This window comes from Bidens hawaiensis, unplaced genomic scaffold, assembly GCF_021521415.1.
Source record: "Bidens hawaiensis isolate Kalapana, Puna unplaced genomic scaffold, B.hawaiensis_p1.1 tig00012815_1, whole genome shotgun sequence".
In the NCBI taxonomy this organism is placed as follows: Eukaryota; Viridiplantae; Streptophyta; class Magnoliopsida; order Asterales; family Asteraceae; genus Bidens; species Bidens hawaiensis.
Window position 1 is genome coordinate 140,462 of NW_027492067.1, and position 22,441 is coordinate 162,902.

The window sequence follows — 22,441 nt, forward strand, 5'->3', positions numbered from 1 at the left end:
TTGACCAATAAGTTTTTTAATTACCAAGAAAAAACAATATCACATAGTTCCTCAATTTACAAAAATATCTTCAAAACTACAACTAACACGTTGACATATTTCACAAAAGTACATCAAACAACATAATCTATTATGTTGATGATGCCCTCAAAAGGGACTAGCTTCTTTATCAATGTGGAAAGAAAAATTTATCCAACTCATACCTAACATAACAAATTTTGAATATAAATCCACATGACTACATTCTTTCTTAAGAGTCAGAAAAATCCCTACAGCAGATTCTATACGCATAAAACACGAATCATACTACAGATCTCATGTACACCAAGTCACCACATAAAGTGTAACAGACGCCAACAACTTAACAATCTCTCCTTTTCCGAACCCTTTGCTACGTTGTTCCGCAACAACCTTTCTTATAAAAATTATAGGGTTAGTCACGTATATCAACTCGGTTTGGACATAACTATTTTTTATTTCTCTTGAGGATGTTTAGATGAAAGTTGAGTCGTCTTGGCGGGGCACGTCTCCTCAGCATTCGGCGAACCCCAAGACCTCGATATCCTCAAATCGATGGATGGGATTTTTAAAATCTTGACTTTAGTTTGAATCATCATGATATACAATATTCCACCACGGATATCAACGTCACTTTGATGCAAGATGATCAAGAGGGTACGTATAAATTTTCTTTTAATCTAACACGAGTTGCGTATTATACTAAGTCATGAGTAATTTTTGTTAAAGGTGTGACACACCAACAAATGGAAGGCAAGTAACCGCTAGGACAAATTGTAGAACTAAGTTCGTGTCATGAGCCCAATCATTACCAAAAACTCTTTTTAAGGTTTTTTAACTACCCACCGGTAGTTTGTCTTCAAAGAGTTTTCAACTTTCAAGAACCGACTTATTATCATCAAGTGGAAAGAAAAACAGATACAATTCATACCTAATATAACAACTACTAAATTAACCCGACACCCTTTCTTGTTGTCGCAAAAAGTCTGCCCGAGAGCCGTCGCTAAACGTTGTGCGCACGAAAACGACGACAAATCTCAAGTACATTGAGCCAATGCATAAAGCGTCACTAAATCCGACAACTTAGTCTCCTCGGTCCCTATCCGTTTGCTACCCGGGCCCGCAGCTAATGTATTTACCCGATACATAAGTGCCCCAAGCGCATTATCAAAAGTTTCTGGGTCCGTCACATTAATTTTCAACATTTAAATCAATCCATACCCGGTATCAACTTGACCGAAGAATTTTTTGGTGGCGTACCTTATGAAACAATACTCGTACCATAGCCGAGCATTGACTCGGTCAGGGCAAATTGTTTTTATTTCTTTTGTGGCTGTATCGAGGCAACTCGGTCAGGGAAAATTGCTATGGTTTAATACCCCTTGGCGCCCCATTATATATATATATATATATATATATATATGTGTGTGTGTGTGTGTATCTGTGTGTGAGAGATGGAGAGAGAGAGAGAGGGCCCACACAAATCACCAAAGGCGCCCATCGTTCTGAAGACCCCACCCTCTGCGCCCCCTCCCAGCGGTGTTTCGCGCCCCCCGCGACCCCACAGAACGCCCTCCTCCGCGCCCATAGCATAGAGTCTTATAAAACCGTACTGTTTTTTTATTACGTTTTGTTTTATTTCATTTAACTATAACCGAATACAAATTTGTCTAAACACAAATTTCACATGGTAGATCTGGAATGTATATATCGATGTAAAAAGGAATTAAGATCATATGAAAACTAGTCACGAACCCAATAAACATTTTTTTTAATAAAAAACATGAGTTTAACCACTTGTGGTTTTGACTTCTGGTGTCAAAGTACATACAAAGAAAAACACAATATCCTCAAAACTGTAAATAACCCATGCTATTGTTTCACATAAGTACATCAAATGATCAAACAATAGAATTATTTTATTAATAATGTCCTTAAAATGGGACTAACTTTTCTAAAATCCATTACCAAAAACTCATGGTTTTCTAACATTAGTAATTAATTGTCATCCAAGAGTTTTCAAGAGACAAGTTCTGATCATCAGTGTGGAAACAAAAAAGGATATAATTCATACCTAGCATAGCCCATATCGTATATAACTCTACACCCTTTCTTGTTCTCACAAAGATTTCCAAACTTATACGTAAAGTACGTTAAACACGTCTCACACTCCTTCGAATCTCTTACACACTGTATCATTCCATAAAGTGTCACTGAATCCGACAACTTAACCTCTACTTTCCCGAACTCTTTGCTATCCGGTTTGAGTGCATCTTTCATCTGGTCAGTGAGCTCATTAAGGGCTTTATTAAATGTTATCGGGTCAGACACGTATTCAACATTATAGTGAATCACTCTAAAATCCGTATCTTGAAAACTAAGGAAATCACCACTGTTGTCATACCTTAAATGGCAATACTCATACCAAATCCTAGCATCAACTCGGTTTGGACAAAAATATTTTATTTCTTTTGCGGCTTTTTGGAGACAAGTCATGCACTCTTGGCTAGGCACGTCTGCTCGGCATTGGGCTAGCGCAACGACTTCAAGTACGGTTTCCTCTTCCTCCTTTTCGGCATTAGACACATTAAAGCCCGTTTGGGGGGGCATTTTTAACCACTTTGGTTACAACTTCATCGATCAATTTGGTCATATCAGGTATTTATTGCAAAGTTGTGCTATCGGGTTCGGGTCAGCTGATTCTACATAGAGAATGCATAGTGCAAAGATAAGGAGATAATAATGGGGAAACACCATGGTTTCAACGGGACGTGTGTGTTTAGATTGTGGTTCGTTTCGGTTGTTTATACTTTATAGATTATATATAGTAATATCCATTTACTATGAACTAAAGTCTTGTAAATGTGATGTTATGTTAAAATTTGTTGTAATGGTACTCAATACGTAACATTCTTTTTAAGGTAGAATGCAACCTAATTTGTTATCAAGATTAAAAGGTTGAAATATGCTTACCTCTTTAATCAATGTTTAGCCAAATGAGCTTAAATGTATTTCAATGTATAAAACATAACAAAACGTATTTACCGACTTTTATAAAAATCTAACTACTTTTTTTAAAAGCTATAATTGTATACAAATTTGTTTAAAGACAAATATGTCGAAGTAGATCCGGTCAAACCGTATTTGTACCAGAAGAGGATCCTGTTAAAATCGATTGTGAACCCAACCATGGGTCTGCTTATGTACTCGTTCTTAAGATAAATATGAGTTTGTTTTCTTAGTTTTAGTCGGTGTTGCTACATGAGTTCACAAGGATTGTTACTTGGATAATCAAAGCAGTGACGAAGATGGATCAGTTACACTTTCTCTTGTCCACCTTGTTATGAAGCAAGATGCAACCACCAAAAACATGTTACGGGCATTCAAATAATCAAGTCAGCCGGATACATATTGTGAAATCGTTTAATTAAATAGGGTTTTTTAATCAAAACTACGTAGTTTTAATTAGTTTTCCGTGTAAGTTTATACGGCTGACAGCACCGTATTAACTTTTCCCATATATAAAACAAGTGTTAATGTTTATTTATTTCTTCTTTTTATATTTTAATGTAATAAAATGAAACAATTTAGCTATAGAAAAAGAACATGTCAACTGGGATAGAAGTGGTCGGAACATTGCTTTATTATTATTTTTTTAGTATTTTCAGGAATATAAAATAAAAGACAATTAAAATACTTTCTTCCTTAAAAATTTTCATTATATACATTGACTAAATTCTCATAAATTTGTTTATCCACAAACTAACCATTTAAATTAATTCTTTTGGTTTATTTTGGAAAGCTATAATCATGAAGTTTTTGTTAGCTTTAGTAGTTTTTGTTTGTTATTTTCGGGTTTACGCTGGTTGTGTTAGTGTGCAGGTACCTACAGGTGTATGCATAATAGAGGCTCTAACAGGTCATCACCGCTAGTAATCGATCCCGATATTGACAGAACACTTCGAAGAAACCGAGTCTTACTTAGGTAGAATAAGCTTCTTGGTTCTCCAACCGCATCAAACAACATGGATTTACCAGTTCCTACTTCGGGTCAAACGATCCCAACTACACCTCCACCAAATCCACCTCCACCAATCACTACTAATATATCTACAGCATCAAGTGAACTCCAACCACAAACCACAACCGAACCCATCAATGCCCAATTTACCTATGCAACATCATCCACATTGCCACCTATTACCAACCTTTTTCCAACATTTGGTGCATCGTCATCTCAACAATATCAACCACCAACCTTTCAACCATCACAATCAAGTTACCAATATCAACCCCAACCTTTCATGCAACATTCAAGATCACAAGGTGACGGATACGGATATGGGTTTGATAGTGAATTTGAGGGGTATGAAGTGGAAGGTCACTACATGGGAGGTGATGGAGGAAAAATGGTAAATCCGGGAACGTTTGGTTATGGTCAATGGCAACAACCGCAACAAGTGCAAGAGCTTAATCGATAACAACCACCGCCGGTTGTTGTCCAACAACCCATTCAACAACCGCCAGTTATACAACAAGCTCAAAAACAACCACCGGTTGTTGTTAATCAAGTTCAACAACCACCGATTGTTCAACAACCGCAAGGGCAACCTCAAGATCAACAATTCCAACCCTAAATGCCCCAACCACAGTTCCAACAACAGTTTGCGCAGCCAAGGGCCATTTATAGGCAAATGAGTCAACCAAGAGTACCAATAGGGGGGGTACCAAGAATGCATGCAAGAGAGATGGTAAGGGGAATTGAAGCCCATTTCCGACCCATAATTACTAATAATCTGTCTCCGGTGGTTATCCCTCTTAATAATCAAGGGAGGACATTTGAAGTAAGAACCAATTCCCTTCAAAGTCTTCCAAAGTATAAAGGTCTAGCAACGGAGGAACCTTACTTCCACTTGGAGGCATATGACTCCATTTGCAACACAATTGGGGGTTAAGGTTTTACATCATATGATGTGAAGTTGGTTCTATTTCAGTTCTTATTGGAAGACAAGGCAAAGAGATGGTTTTACACTTTGCCTTCCGCGTCTGTTTATACTTGGGCCGAAATGCAACAAAGATTTTTAGAAGAATTTTACACGGCCCAAAAGACCAATGATGCGAGAAGAAGTTTGAGAACTTTCCAACAAAAATCGGGGGAAATGTTTCATGAAGCATTTGAGAGGTTCAATATGATGATAAAGAATTGTCCTTATCACGGTATTGCTTTATGGGAGTTGTTGAATGCATTTCATGAAGGTTTGAGTATGGAGGATGAACGAGATTTGTGGTCGATTACTAATGGTACATTTGGTACCAATTATGAACAAGATGATTGGGCGTATTTGGAACAAATGGCGGTTACTTCAAAGAGAAAGGCTCAAACCGGTAGCAGAGCAAGACCGGCGATTGGTAGACCGCAAGTGCAAGCCGTGGAAGAAGGAAATGTACAAACCACTAATCAAGTCATCAATGTTTGTACAAATGGTAACGAATTGGGTCACGCAACGGAGGTATGTACGGTAGGTCAAGCACCGGTGGAAGAGGTAAATGCACTTCAAGGGGGAGGTGGTAGAAATTACTCCATGAACTCCAACACCTACCACCCCGGGTTAAGAAATCACCCGAATTTTCGTTATGGAAATCCGGCCACCAAATCTAACCCGAATTTTCAAGGAAGTCAAAGCAATTATGTCCCTCGCTAACAATATAATAACCATGGTAATTATCATGGCGGGAATAATCAAGGATATCAAGGTCAAGGGGGTGGTGTTCAAAGCGGGTCAACGGGTCAAAGTTCATCAAGTGGTAATGAGGTTATGGATATGTTGAAGTTAATGCAACAAGACATGCAACGAAGAAATCAACTTGATGAGGCGCGCATGCAAAAGGATAAATTTAGAGACAAGGCCATCCAATCGTTGACCACACAAATGGGTCAACTCGCAACTGAAGTGTCCGAGTTAAAGAAGAATAAAGGTCAATTGCCAAGCGACACAAAGGTAAATCCTTCTCATAACTCTTCTCGTAATGTTCCTATTAACCACGTGAGTGTTTTAAGAAGTGGTAAAGAATATAAAAAAGATTTATCACCGGGTGTGGTTGATGGGGAAGTTGAGGATATTATGGGTAATGAAAGTGATGATGAAATTGAAATTAATAAACCCACTAAACATGTCACTTTTGAAAAACCGTTAAAAATCCGGGTCAAACTACACGTTTAAACGATGAAAATAAGGAAGTAGAACCAAAGGTGGTTCCATTTCCTTCGGCTTTACTTGACCCAGGTAAGAAAAATGTTATTTCAAGAAGAGGTCCTCAAAAAGAAGAGATGTGGGAAGTCTTTAAGCAAGTAAAAGTAAATTTACCGTTACTTGAGGCAATCAAGCAAGTACCCGCATATGCAAAATTTTTAAAAGAATTATGCACTCAAAAGAGGCAACAAAAAGTGCCTCTACGAGTGGATTTAACTGAGCGGGTAAGTGCGATTTTAAAAGGAGATCTTCCTCCTAAGCTTCAAGATCCGGGAACGCCCTTAATTAACATTCAAGTAGGTGATTTTCAAATGTCTAAGGCGTTACTAGATCTTGGGGCAGGGGTAAGTATTCTTCCGGGGGGTTTATACGACCAATATGATTTTGGTCTTTTAAAACGAGTCGAGACAACGGTTGTGTTAGCCGATTTGTCTCATAAACTCCCCCGAGGAATTGTGCGGGATGTGATAGTAAAAGTTGAAGAATTTTACTATCCGGTTGATTTTTTGGTCTTGGACTACTCATCGGTTGATTCGACCCAACAACAAAATGTTATATTGGGTCGACCGTTTTTAAACACCGCTCATGCTATTATTGACTGTCGATCGGGCATAGTTGATATGGCTTTTGGAAATAGAAAAATGAGATTAAATGTGTTTACTAACGGATCTAATGCTTTATGTGGTGATGAGTGTTTCATGGCAGATATTGTTGACACGTGTGAACCGCACGATTATGAGGATAATGCTTTGGAAGCATGTGTTTGTGATTTTTCTGAACAGGTACATCTTTGTGCATTGAGGATGGAAGAGAAAAATCAAGACGTGTTGGCGGTTAAAGAAGGACGGCCACCATGGACTCATCAAATTGAAAGTCTACCCGCTGTGATCGATTCGGGTACAAAACCGTCATTAGAAAGTCCACCAAGTTGGAATTGAAGGATTTGCCAAGCCACTTGAAGTATGCGTTTTTGGGGGATAATGACACATTACCGGTCATTATTGCATCCAATTTGGAAGAGGCCCAAGAACAACAATTGTTGAAGGTGTTGAAGGCGAACAAGGCTGCCATAGGTTGGACAATTGCCGATTTAAAAGGCATTAGTCCATCTATAGTTATGCACAAAATCATCACCAATGAGGAGGCAAAACCAACCCGAGACACTCATAGAAGGTTGAATCCCAATTTGAGAGAAGTTGTGAAGAAAGAGGTAATCAAGTGGTTGGGTGCAGGAATCATCTATCCTATCTCAGATAGCGCATGGGTAAGTCCTACGCAGGTGGTACCGAAAAAAGCAGGTATACAGGTAATTAAAGATGAAAGCGGTGAACAAATCGCCACCCAACCGGTCACCGGGTGGCGAGATTGCATTGATTATCGTAAATTAATCGCCGCTACATCTAAAGATCATTTTCCATTACCATTTATTGACCAAATTATTGAAAAATTATCGGGTCAAAAGTATTACTGCTTTTTGGATGGGTACTCGGGTTATAACCAAATTGCCATTCACCCGGATGACCAACAAAAGACCACTTTCACCTGTCCTTATGGCACTTTTGCTTTTCGGCGAATGCCATTCGGTTTGTGTAATGCCCCGGCCACATTCCAACGTTGTATGATGAGTATTTTTTCGGATATGGTCCACTCAAGGTATTTATGGATGACTTTTCCATTTTTGGCCCAACTTATGAAAATTGTCTCAATGAATTAGAAAAAGTTTTAAAAAGGTGTGTTGAGACAAATTTAGTTCTAAGTTGGGAGAAAAGTCACTTCATGGTATAAGAGGGTATCGTGTTGGGTCACGTAATTTCAGAAAGGGGAATGGAAGTGGATAAGGCAAAGGTTCGGGTAATATCATCTTTACTTCCACCTAAAAACATTAAAGGGGTAAGGTCATTTTTGGGACATGCGGGTTTTTATAGAAGATTTATTAAAGGCTTTAGTGTTATCACAAAACCTTTATGTAATCTATTATTAAAAGATGCTCCTTTTGATTTTACTAATGAGTGTGTGCAAGCATTTGATGTTTTGAAGGAACAGTTGGTGAAAGCTCCCATTCTACAACCACCGGATTGGTCAAAGCCGTTTGAGATCATGTGTGATGCTAGTGATACTACTATTGGAGCGGTATTGGGTCAACAAGTTGATAAAAAGCCGGTGGTAATTTATCATGCGAGTAAAACTTTATCTGAAGCGCAACTTAATTATACAACCACTGAAAAAGAATTGCTTGCGGTGGTGTATACTTTGGATAAGTTTCGCTCGTATATTTGGGGGAGTAAGGTGATCGTTTATTCGGACCATAGCGCGGTTCGATACTTGATGGAGAAGAAGGATGCAAAAGCACGGTTAATTAGATGGGTATTACTTTTGCAAGAGTTCGATTTAGAAGTTCGGGATAAAAAAGGGTGTGAGAATGTAGTGGCAGATCACCTTTCCCGAATTCCATTGGAGGGTGTTGATGACCCGATGGAGATAAACGAACGGTTTCCCGATGAACAATTGTTAGCTGTATCGACTACACCATGGTATGCCCACTTTGTGAATTATTTAGAAACGGGATCTATTCCAAGTCATTGGGTGAAGAAAAGAAGGAAACGGTTCATGGACCAAGTGAAACAGTATATTTGAGATGAACCGGACTTGTTCAAGATTGGTTCGGATCAAATGATAAGGAGGTGTATTCCCGATTCCGAGGTGTGGGAAGTTTTGACTCATGCACATGCATCGGCGTGTGGAGGTCATTTTAGTGGTCAAAAGACGGGTTATCGGGTGCTCCAATGTGGGTTTTATTGGCCCACCCTTTTTAAAGATGCAAGTGAATATTCCCGACATTGTTTGAATTGCCAAAACTTGGGTAGTATCTCAAAACGGAATGAAATGCCTTTACAGCCCATTTTGGTGGTTGACATTTTTGACATTTCGGGCATAGACTTTATGGGCCCGTTTCCGAACTCATATGGGTACTTGTACATCCTTGTTGCGGTTGATTATGTGTCGAAATGGGTTGAAGCAATTGCAACAAGAACTAATGATCATTCTGTGGTTTGTAAGTTTGTACAAACTAACATTTTCTCGAGATTCGGTATACCAAGAGTGATTATAAGTGATGGTGGATCTCACTTCAAGAACTTCACGTTTGGTAAGTTGTTGAAACGTTATGGTGTTAATCATCGAATTTCAACACCATATCATCCTCAAACGAGTGGCCAAGTTGAAGTTTACAACCGCCAAATTAAGGAAATTTTGATGAAAACGGTTCGAGTGGATAGGAAAGATTGGTCAGTTAAGTTGGACGATGCATTATGGGCATATCGAACCGCTTGTAAGACACCGATTGGTACTACTCATTTACCAATGGTGTTGGCTCACAGGGCATTATGGGCACTTAAGAGTGTTAATATGGATTATCATGAAGCCGGAAAGTTGAGGAAGTTGAAGTTGAGCGAACTAGAGGAAATCCGAGACGAAGCGTATAAATGTTCCTCGACGTATAAGGAAAGGTTAAAAAGAGTGCATGATGCTAAGATACGAAAGAGAACATTTGAAGTTGGACAAAAAGTATGGTTGTACAATTCGAGACTCAAATTGTTTCCCGGGAAGCTAAAAAGCAAGTGGATGGGTCCGTACGTCATCACAAGAGTAGGGGAGTTTGGTGATGTGGAGATTGAAGATATGCAAAATCAAACGAAACAAGTGGTGAATGGTCATCGCCTCAAACCATACCTAGAAGGTAAGGATCTTAATGTGCTTGAAGGTGACAATGTGAGTTTCGTTTTAAACTCACCGAACGATGAAACAAATTAAGAGGCCAAGGTATGTTGTATAGTTTAGTATAGATTAAATTAGTTTTTATTCGAAATTGGTTTTAAAAATTACCTTCTTCGCTTTGGAGTTGTCCAAATCAAGTGTGGGGAAGTCCTTGTGATTTTTATACCGTGTTGAGGACAACTCGGGTTTTTCATGGGGGTAGGGTAATTTTTATTTTTATTTTTATTTGGTAAATTAGTTTTTATTTTTTATTTTTAGTTTTTATTATTGTTGGTTATTGATAAAAAAAATATATTGAGTGAACCGTGGACCATGGTGTGGACCGTGGGCCACGGTGACTACCGTGTGACACGGTGACCAGGGGCACCACGGTACGGTGTTCTCTTTTGTTTTTGCACATCTCAAACCGTGATCCACGGTGTGGATCGTGGGCCACGGTCCACTTCGAACCAGCGAACAGAACTGAAGCAACCGTGACCCACGATTCAACCATGGGCCACGGTCCGGCGACGAAAGAAAGAGAGGGTCGGGTTTTGGTGTTAATAAACAATAAAAAATCATTTTTTCATCAATTCTTAACCACACACATCACCTAACACTATTATTTACTTCAATTCTCATCTTCTTCTTCCTAAAACCTTTCTTCACAAACCCTAACCTCCAACTTCAAACCTTCATAACTTCCTCATATCTCTATCAATTAAACCGATTTTTGGGTCTAAATTGACTAGAATTTCATAAGGATTTCGATTATAACATTGAAATTGAAAGAATCCTTTGTTTTGTTGGTCGATTATGGACATATAGAGTCCGAAATTTCCGAAAATTTTTGGGGATTTTGGTTTAGTTTGAAGCTTTCTTCATCTACATATTCAACAACACAAAGGTATGGAATCTCTTTTCATTATTGATGGTACATTGTATTGAAATTGTAAGTTTGTTATGATTGTTTCTATATACCCACTTGCTTGTTTGAGTAATGAGTATGATTATATGGTATGGTTGTGGATAGTAGATAATTGTTACAAACATATGTTTGTTATATTAATTAATTGGAAATTAGTTATTGAAGCAAGTGTTGAAATTTTTGATCAATTGATTAACAAGTGATTATCCACAACCATAGTAACAAGCAAGTGTGGGGAAGTTTATGTTGAATTAAACTTGGTTTGCTTGGTTGTTTGTTGTGTGTAGATGGGTAGAACTGCGGATAAGGGTAAGTCAAGGGCATCATCTTCAAGTGGGCGAGCAGCCCAATTAAAGAGACAAAGAATGCAGGAAGAACAAGCACATGTGCAAGTACAAACGGAAAAACCCACTTGGAGAAGTGGGGGATTGTCAAAGTATCCATCGGAATGGCAAGCGGAGCTGTTTGTTGATAAAATGGCTACATTGAATAAACGACTTGATGGATATATGTGTGAGAAGGAGGTAAACGATCCAGGTTTTGAGATGTTTGGGATAGTTGACAAGTTTGAAGCTTTGGGTTGGGAAGCAGCGTTAAAGTGTTATGATAACGAGATTAACACGTTGTATGATAGAGAAATTGAAGAATGGGTGTCCAAATTGAGATGTCCTCCCTACAAAAAGGGGCATGATATGAAGTTAATTGGAACGGTAGGAGGTCAAGAAGTGGTGATGTCATTTGACTCATTTAATCAGATCGCCCTTTTTGACACTAAGCCAAGCAAATCATACATATACCCCTCTGCCAAAGACTTATATGATTGCCCCGAAAAGCACCCTCAAGGGCACAACATGTTAGAAAAGGTGGTTAAAACAAGAGAAGGTTTAAGTGATCAGATTTTGAGGAAAAATTTGAAGATCGAGGCAAAATTATTGATGTCTATCTGCTTGCACAACGTGATGCCTCGTCGGGGGGACATTTCGGTAGTGAGGAACAGTGATGTTCCTATTTTGTATGCGTTGATGTGTGGAAAGCCCCTTATTTCTTACCGATATTTGGTCATGCACAATATTTGGATCAGCCGAGAAAGCAATAAGCGGAAGTTAATTCCGCATTGTCGACTGATCACAACATTGTTAAAGAATCATGGTGTGATAACTGACGAGTCGGTGGGAATGACCAAAGTATTTAAAGAGTTTAAGTTGTCAGATTTGCCGGGTTGTGAGTACACACAAAATGATAGGCACCATGTTCTTGTATGTGATAAGGTGAGATAGAGAGTAGCAAGAGAGGATGTTGAAGTAGATGATGAAAAGGAAGATGATGAGGTTGAACAAGTAGAAGAGGTTAGTGAACCTGATTATATGGACGTTGGTGGTGGTAGCAGTTCCCAACACGGGGGTTGGGACTATTCGGATGGTTATAACTCTTACGGGAACAATTGGGCCCATGTGGGGTCGATGAATGAGGTGGTGGATAGGCATAGGCCCTCCACGTATGAAAATTGGTCAGATGAGTCGCGTTCACTATTCGATCATCAAACGTTTATGGGGGAATATGCTGAACGAGCTGCAAAAGAGAGGCACGATCGGTTGGAGATGTGGACCGTGCCAATGCGTATGGGCGTGAACATGAGATGAACATGAGGTATTTGGATGATCATAATCGGAGGATGCATGATCAATTGCATGCAGTTGAACCGGTTATAGCGGATCCGCAAATCGTGGATTACACGACTCTTCCTCCGTTTGACGGTTCGGTACGATATCCTGAACCACCACTTCATCATTCAATGTGGGTCAGCCCAATGCAATCAATGGCACCTCCACCACCACAAGGAGAAGGAAGCAGCAGCGGGCTATGGGGCATTTAACTTCGTCCAGTTTTCAGAATTCATGACATCTATCTTCGGGCCGGCCCACCCGCCGTACAACTGATCTAACCGCGTGAATCCAGGTGAACCCCGTTTTGTATATATTGTATAATTGTTTTTATCTTTGTTTTCAGTTATTTTTGGGTGGATGGGTGGAGGATGGAATGCTTATGATTAAGTATTATGGGAATGTGTTGGAATGAAGGTGGTGTTTAACAAGTGGTTTGTTTTATTTTTCTTAAAACCGTACATTGGGGACAATGTATCTCAAGTGTGGGGATGAGAAAATTTTCGTTTTTTTTTTATTGTTTTGAAAAATTTTTAAAAAAAAATTTAAAAATCAGAAAAACAGAAAAATTGTAAAAAAATGTGTTTAAAAGAATTGGAAAGTGGTAAGATGGCGGGGTAAAGTTTTGGTCCCTTTTCATGGTCACAATTCCCTAAATAACATGTGCCTAGTTGTTTTTAAAAAAAGGAGATTATGTAGTTTTCTAACCAAGGTTAGCATGCTTTCGGTGTAATAACTTGCATAAAACGTTCATTTACACTTGAGAATTGAGAAAGTGTTGTTTGGTGGGACGATTGATATTCTCCGATAGAACTTGTACAATTAGTGCATTTCGAGATCTTAGCTTGGCATGAGTGCAAAAGTGATAGAGGCACTTAGGTTAAGCCTCGTCTGGATGAGCGCGAGTGTGGGTTTTGGGGGGTTGGGGCCTTATACATTATACATATGAGGATGGTCATGTGAGGGGCGGGGGGTTGGTTCCTTTAGAAAACTTTATTGGGCCTATTCTTTCATTCAATCAACCCGGGGTTATTTTGCGAAACGATCCGACTTAATAGGTTTCTATGTAATTGTTTTAGTAATTATCAGTCAGAGATGTGAAGCATTATGTTTATCATGCTAGTTTGTAATGTTCAAGTATTATATTAGTTCAAAAAGAAAAAAAAAAGAAAAGAAAAAAAAAATGGTTTGTATTAGAGTTGCAATGTTTATGTATGTAATGTTCAAGTATTATATTAGTTCAAAAAAAAGTGTTAGTGATGTTTATAGTTGTTTATTTTATTTTTATTTTTCTTAGATTGTAATAAGTCGGATCGGATCGCTTGAGCTACTTTCAATATTCCCTTCCATACCCTTATACTTGGCCCCATTACAACCCGTTTTAAGACCTCTTGATTTGTATCAATGTCAATAAGCATTTACATAGATGGAGATTTGATGATTGTACAAGCGTATGCGAGGAGAATTGATTAAATATGAAATATATGGATGATCACCAATAAAAAAATGGTAATGTGTAAATGTGTTATGTATAGGTAAAAGCCGAAAGCATGTTAGGTTTGGTTAGAAATCTTTCGTTTAAATGGAACATCAAGCGAACTAGTGCACCCGATAAAAATAAGGAAATAGGGTATGACTTGGGACCTTAACTGAACCGGAATTGTGGTAAGATTGGTGGAAACAAGTTGAATGGAATATGAAGTTTGTGTCGAGATGTTGCTTGAGGGCAAGCAACGTTTAAGTGTGGGAATGTGACGGGTGGTCCATGGGACAACCCTTAACTAATTTAAAGCCGTAATAATCATGTTTTGAATTGGTTTATTTGGTGGAATTAGATGACTACGGTGTGTACGGTAATTTGTAGGAACAAAGGAGGTTCCGGAGCTATTATGGTGTATAACAAAGAAACCTAAGGAACCGGAGACGCGAAAGAAGTCAAAAACGTGAAAAAACATGGATGTACGGCTGAAGTCCACCGTGGCTCACGGTCCAGACCGTGAGCCACGGTCCAAAATGATGATTCAAACAGAAGCCACCGTACCATGGCTGGTACGGTGGCCGTGGAGCTCACCGTGATCCACGGTCCAACCGTGGGCCACGGTCCAGGATTTTCAGCAAGTCACCGTGACCCACGGTCCAACCGTGGGCCACGGTTCGGAGTTGTAATTGCTGATTTTTCTTCTTATTTTATGAGTCTTTGGGCTGTCTTTTCAATATCTTATCATCCCAAAACACCTCAGAGACGATTGTTGGAGTCCAAGAACAAGTTTTTGGTGATTTTAATCATTAGTTGATGTTTGTGATTCATTCTTATAACCCAATTGATGTGATGATGAACCGAATTATGAGTGGCTAGTACTCTTTATGTTCTCTCCCGAATTGTAAGGTTTTCTAATTGGATATTTGTTAAGTGTTTATGTTATTGGTGATATAGTATTTTGATCATATGATTATTGTGCTATGGTGATTGTGTATTTGTTTGTAATTGTTAGTGTGGTATAAATTCGTGTTCTTGACTATCCGTTCTTGGTGCCATAGGCAATTGAGATTTAGTAGAAGAGAATTAGGGTTAGCTATACTATATTGATTATTGAGTGATAACCTTGCTTTTTTTATAATCCAAGTACTTCGTCCTCTTTGATCACTTTCAAATTCACTTTCATGAATTATGTGTATGTAGTTCTTCACAAAAGTAAAGATTAACATTATCAATATTGAAAACCTGAAATCGGGAGAGAGCATTTTTTCTTATTATTTAAAACTCGTTTAATTGTTTTAGTTATTTTCGTTAATCTAATCAACCAACCAAATCATTAAATTTATTTTCTGCACTTAGTTTAATATAGAGTAACTACTATGCTACTTAATAATGCATTTTCCACAAACTCCATGTGTTCGATACCCGCTTATCACTATCTAATTAGTTGTATTCGGTTTATATTTTAGTGAGTCTTCGACCTCACGTCACTATCATATATATAACTAGCTTTTAATATTCTCTGTAATACGGGGTTGTTTTATATTATTTCTTTTCTAATTTTTATATATATTTTTGGATTTCAACATTATTTATTGTAAGGAAGTTATTAATATACTTAGGATTTGATTATGAAAGAGTTTAACAAATAAATTAAATGTTATAACCTGGTTTAAAAGCTATATGGGTTTGGTGAGACCCATGACCTGTTTTTTTTACGATAAATTTGTTTCTTAATGATAAATAATATCTTAAAAAAAACGGATCCTAATTTTTAGTATATCTCTATTTTAAAGGGATTTCATATCAAATATTTGATGAGATTAATTTATAATATAATGAGATGTTATAATCCGTTTAAAAGGCTATCTGGGTTTGGTGATACCCATACCCGTGAATTCGGTTTGAATGCATGAGAAACATTCATTTACAAATAAATCAATCTGATGGCTTGAGCGAATTTAAGGAGGTTTCGCTTATATATATATATATATATATATTTAAGATTAAGATTTAATACATAATCTTGTTTTATTATTTATGGTTGGCTTGTACTTGAAAGAACCTGTGTTTTCACACGGACATCTATACATCGCTTTGTCAAGATTTACAGACATGTATTGACTAAAAATTTTGATTATTGATAAACTAGGTATACTGACCAACACAACCGCAAACGTAGTGTACAAGGAAAATTTTTCTTATTAGTAAATATTCGCGTAATGTTTCTTTAGTAATTCCTATAATTTTAATATAAATTGTAATTTTATTAACAATATATGTTTATTGTGTTGTCGATTGTATTTTGATTTATGTTCAAATTTTAAAATTTTGAACAATTCCCCGTGTAATACACGAGGCTCAAACTAGTTTTGAATATAAATCTACATGACTACATTCTTTCTTAAGAGTCAGAAAAATCCCTATAGCAGACTCTATACGCAAAAAAACACGAATCATACTACTAATCTTATGTACACACTAAGTCACCACATAAAGTGTAACAAACGCCGACAACTTAATCTCTCATTTTCCGAACCCTTTGCTACACCGTTTCACAACAACCTTTCTTATAAAAATTATAGGGTTAGTCACGTATATCAACTCGGTTTGGACATAACTTTTTTTTATTTCTCTTGAGGCTGTTTAGATGAAAGTTGAGTCGTCTTGGCGGGGCATGTCTCCTCTGCATTGGGCTAACCCCATGACTTCGATATCCTCAAATCGATGGATGGGATTTTTAAAGTCATGACTTTAGTTTGAATCATCATGATATACAATCCACCGTGTATATCAACGTCACTTTGGTGCAAGACGATCAAGAGGGTACGTATAAATTTTCTTCTAATCTAATATGAATTGCGTATTATACTAATTCATGAGTAACTTTTGTTAAAGGTGTGACACACCAACAAATGGAAGGCATGTAACAGCTAGGAAAAATTGTAGAACTAATTTCGTGTCATGAGCACAATGAGCCAATGCCCTAACAACGCACACCCAAATTGGATCCGGGCGAAAGAAAGAAAAGTGGACGAGTTAAAGCCCAACCAAAGAAATTCCAAGACTACATTCTAGATGCCATGTCAGCCATGGTCTAAGAGAATATGGGTGCATTAAATAATGTAATTATGGTGTGAGTGTGAGGCATGCACAAAGTTATTTCTGAGTATTCCTTTTTCTCATCTCCTTTCTTGAGTTCTGTAATTCACATCCCCATTCTTTCTCAATTCCGTAACAAAATCCATCTTGTCCTATCAATTTAGTTTTTTCATTTCAGTTCGAGGGTGTGTCGAGCTTTTCGAGAGTACGCAAACAAAGAAGCGGGTAAAGGAGATGCCTTTGGTACGTTTATCGAAGGACGACAAATACCGGTATAAATTTTTTGATCAAAAGCAAACATATATAATATGTAGGCATGGGTGTAGGACCACCAAACAATCGGGGGCCAAAATTAAAAATATAAACACATGTAGATAGTGAGTACTAAATTTTGGTACTAATTTGAAGAACATATTTGATACAACTAGATTATCGATGCCATTACTGAGAGTCTGAGATAGCATCAACTCGTGTTCATAAACTTAGGATGTTGTAGGGAAGTATTTGGGAATTGGGTTTCCTTATTTTTATCTTCTTATAACTTATTTTTGAGATAAGTTATAATATTGTAACTTATCAACTTATTCTCTCGCATATAATACAATCCTATTTATCTTTTTAACTTTTCATAAAAAAAGCTAATAGTTATAAGTTAGGCTAAAATAAGCAATCCTAAACACCATATATAAACACCACATTTGTGCCTCATTTAAACATAAATGAAAAAACTAGATTAAATACAAACTAATATTCATTGACATCTTTCACGTAAAATAAAACACAAATTTATTGATAACATCCCCAAACGAGAAGTAATTCTTGAAATCATTACCAAAAACTCTATTTAAGGTTGTTTAACTACCCACCGGTAGTGTGTCTTCAAAGAGCTTTCAAGAGCCGACTTATTATCATCAAGTGGAAAGAAAAACGGATACAATTCATACCTAATATAACAACTACTAAATATAACCCGACACCCTTTCTTGTTGTCGCAAAAAGTCTGGCCGAGAGCCGTCGCTAAACACTGTGAGCACGACAACGACGACAAATCTCTAGTACATTGAGCCAATGCATAAAGCGTCACAAAATCCGACAACTTAGTCTCCCCGGTCCCAATCCGTTTGCTACCCGGCCCCGCAGCTAAAGTATTTACACGATACATAAGTGCCCCAAGCGCATTATTAAAAGTTTCTGGGTCTGTCACGTTTTCAACATTAGCGTAAATCAATCCGTACCCGGTATCAACTTGACCAAAAAAGTTTTTGGTGTTGTACCTTATGAAGCAATACTCGTACCATAGCCGAGCATTGACTCTGTCAGGGCAAATTGTTTTTATTTCTTTTGCGGCTGTTTCAAGGCAACTTGAGCATTCTTCAGTGGGAACGTCTCCTCGGCACTGGGCAAGCCCAAAGACTTGGGCTTGGCCTGTGCCGAGTGAGATCGTACTGTAGCCTGATTTGGAGGCGGTTTGGACCAGTTTGGCTAGAGCCGAGTCAATGTTTTTCGTTATCTCGGGTGAGGTTGTGTTTGAGTTTTCGTTACATAGTTGTGCCGAAGGGTCAGCAGATTCTACATAGAGAATGCATAGAGTAAAGATAAGGAAATAATAATGAGAAAAGGTCATGTTTTGGATGTGTTTGGAAATTGGATTACTTAGGTTACTATATATAGCCGTATATTTTTAATTCTTTTTGCAGCTTCCATTTTTTTAAAAAAAAGGGTTGCTAATAAATAATTAATTTTGTGACCTAATTGGGCCACCAACAAAGGTGAATATTCAGCCGACAGTAGTCAGCAGGGTCGTCTCAGACGTCATACAAGGTTCAACTGACGTTTAAGTCTCGGTCTTGATAAGGGTCCATAATACAAAAGAAAAAAACTTATATTTTTTAATTTTAATTAGTGAATTTGACTGAAAATGATTAAGTAACAATAAGAGCAAAAAAAATATAATTTGAACAAGTTTATTAAACGTTAAACAAAACTAATAAAGTCCGAGTATGGTAGCGAAATTGTCAAATCTTTTAGGAAAAATAATTTATATTATAAGGGTTATTTTTTAGTACTTGTCTTGAACACTCGAAATTATTAAGACCTGGTAGTTGATGTGATGCTTGTACGTTATACATGGGAGATTGTACGTCTACAGTGTGAATTTGGTCATAGGCCATTAAGGAGCCGATATTTTTGAAACATTTTGTTATTGGCTTGGTCAGTCAACTCTGTTTTGGACCCACAACGTCACCTTGTTTCAACGGATATTTGTGTTTGATATGAACAAAACTAAAATGTCAACGGGAGATAATAACATTCAATAAAGGTTGGCAATTTTTGTAAAGTTAATATTTGTTAAAAAGAAAGTTATAAAAAGCATCGTTAAACTAAAGATATATTGTGTTACATGAAACACGAAGCAAAACAAGACAAGTGCAAAGGTTTATACACATACACGCCTTTAACTACATCTTTTGTCTGAATAAGACTTGAACTCAAAAACCTTAATGTTTTTATGTTTACTGATTACCATTATATTGTTTGGGCAAAGGTCTAGAAGCATTAACTTGAAAAGTCTAATGAGTAAATATATTATATTTTTATGCATGGGTAGACCTGTGATTTAAGTGGAGGCAATTGCCCCTTTTAAATAAAATAAGGTAGTGTTACACATGTGTTAAAATCTTGAGCGTCTTTCATAATAAATTTTGCAATCGTCCTTAAATTTTGATTTGTTACCTTAAACGCTCTTTTTGTATTCCTGTTTTTTAAAAGGCCAAATTTTATAAGAAAAGGAGGTTGTTACAAGCCTAAGGAAGCTCTTGACGTACAATTGCCTCTTTAAAGTTATATTTTGGACCATGTTCTATAATTAATAGCGGCTTGAGTCAAAATTCATGCAAAATCAATAACATCCTGTCTTCCAACGATGTAATAATTTTTTTCTTTAGAGTTATATTTTTTCAAATTCAAATTTTGATTTACGAAATTAAATTATTTTTGAAATGAATTTAGAACATGATACATGGTACAATCTTAACATGTTTTGAATACATGACCAAACCGGGTCATATACGTCGAAATCACCTCGCTCACACCAAAGTACTCTTTGAAAACGGGTCAAGCCAACCTCATGAAAAGAAATTAAGAATATTTAGGACGCATTAACACACCCAGTATACAAGCCTTGCCAAGGAAACGGGCAATTATGAAACAGAAAGCGGTCTCGTTTACTCATGTTAAACCAACGTTTTTTAGTATTTTCTAATCGCAAAAAATTTGTAATGATTCTCACACCAGGGGATGGTCATATGAAAATCAGATACATTTAAATCGGTTGTGATATAGTCTCGAATTCTTATATTGTTTTTTAGAATGACAATTGACATACTCTAGGACTTTTCTCTGTTACTCTGTTACACCTACTTTTCTCTCCGTACAGTCCACTTAGCTACACCTCGTCGGAATTACAACGGTCATAACGTAGACGGCCGGAAAATATTAACGGTACCTCGCCGACCAACCCGAATAACAGTAAATATACTACAAATATCTCCCCCTCTCTAACCTGCCTCACCGTAACTCCGATACACAACCATCATCGTCGGCAGCCACACAAACGAAATCCACATACCTCCCACCCACCCATCTACACGCCACCACACATCACCACCTTGTTGGTGTTGAGAAGATCTGCTATTCCCGTTTACCGTCACCATCATCATCGGAAGTACTCCGCCGCACAGCCGGTTAATTCTACTCCGGCAGCCACCGCCGCCACCTGAATTCCAACAACTATTGGCCGGTTAATTCGCTCCTCGCATTCACCATCATCATCGGAAATGAAGTGATTATTATTATTATTATTATCTACCCGTATTATTATTATTACTATTATCATATTATATTATTATTGTTATTATTATTATTATTACTATTATTATTGTTATTATTATTACTATTATTATTATTTTGATTAGGTGCCCTATTGCTTGTGTTTGGGTGATTAGTTGCAATCATAGAGCGTAGAAACCATGACTATTACTTGAGACCATGTCCGAAAACGAGGGGTGTAGGAAAGGGTAAAGATATGGAGTATATATTGCGTTTGGCTTCTTGGAATATAGGAACACTAAATAGTAAGTTGCTAGAATTGGTAGATGTGCTTAAAAGACGTAGGGTTCAGATAGCATGTATCCAGGAGACTAAGTGGAAAGGGCATAGAGGGGCTGAGTGTAATGGGTATAAGTTGTGGTACTCGGGGTCTGATGGAGCTAGGAACGGAGTGGGGTTTCTAGTGGCTAAGGAACTACACACTAGTGTGGTGGAGGTGATAAGACATAATGACAGGATTATGGTATTAAGATTAGTACTAGGAGAGGAAGTAGTGACAGTAGTCTGCGCCTACGCGCCTCATGTAGGCTTAGGGGATCAGGAAAAGAGAGAATTTTGGGATTGCCTAGACGCAGTGATATGGGGCATACCTAGGGGTGAGAGGATCTGTATAGGAGGTGATTTTAATGGACCCATTTGTAAGGTTAACGATTGTTTTGAAGCGGTTCATAGGGGTTTCGGTTTTGGTGATAGGAATGAAACCGGAACAGATCTCCTAGAGTTTGCGGTAGCCCACGACCTAGGTATTATAACTTCTTATTTTAAGAAAAAAGATTCTCATTTGATCACTTTTAGCAGTGGTGGACGAGAAACGCAAATTGACTACCTTTTGATGAGGCAAGGAGACCGACGTTGGTGGAAGGACTGCAAAGTCATACCTGGTGAGACAGCTGTGGCTCAACATCGACTGCTGGTGACAGATATAGGCTTTAGAAATAAATTGATTGTTCGAGAGAAGAAAGGTAAACCTAGAATTCGATGGGGAAATTTGAATGACGAAAACATCCGACTGTTTAAGGATAAACTCATACTTCAGACACGAGCTAGACTAAATGGGGACTCAACTCATATTTGGAAGCTATGGCGACAAAGATCATTCAAGTAGCAAAGGAGACTTTAGGGGTCACAACAGGAAAGACAGGTGGGCATAAGGAGTCTTGGTGGTGGAATGAAGCAGTACAAGACAAGATAAGGAACAAACAAGGATGTTTTAGGGAGCTTATGAGATGCACGAATAAGGAGGAGCGAGTGGATTTGAGGGAGACCTACAAAACGGTCAAGAGAGAGGCGAAGAAGGCAGTGGCGGAAGCAAATAACGCGACATATAAACGGATGTATGAACGTTTAGAAACAAAATAGGGGG

At 37.7% G+C, this 22,441-nt stretch overlaps 2 pseudogenes; both read right to left on the reverse strand.

Moving 5' to 3' along the window:
- Nucleotides 1–842: 842 nt before the first annotated feature.
- Nucleotides 843–2,628, reverse strand: LOC143542282 (putative cysteine-rich receptor-like protein kinase 23; annotated as a pseudogene).
- A 15,389-nt stretch (nucleotides 2,629–18,017) lies between these two features.
- On the reverse strand, nucleotides 18,018–19,057 carry LOC143542298 (cysteine-rich repeat secretory protein 55 pseudogene; annotated as a pseudogene).
- Between the last annotated feature and the right edge of the window lie 3,384 nt (nucleotides 19,058–22,441).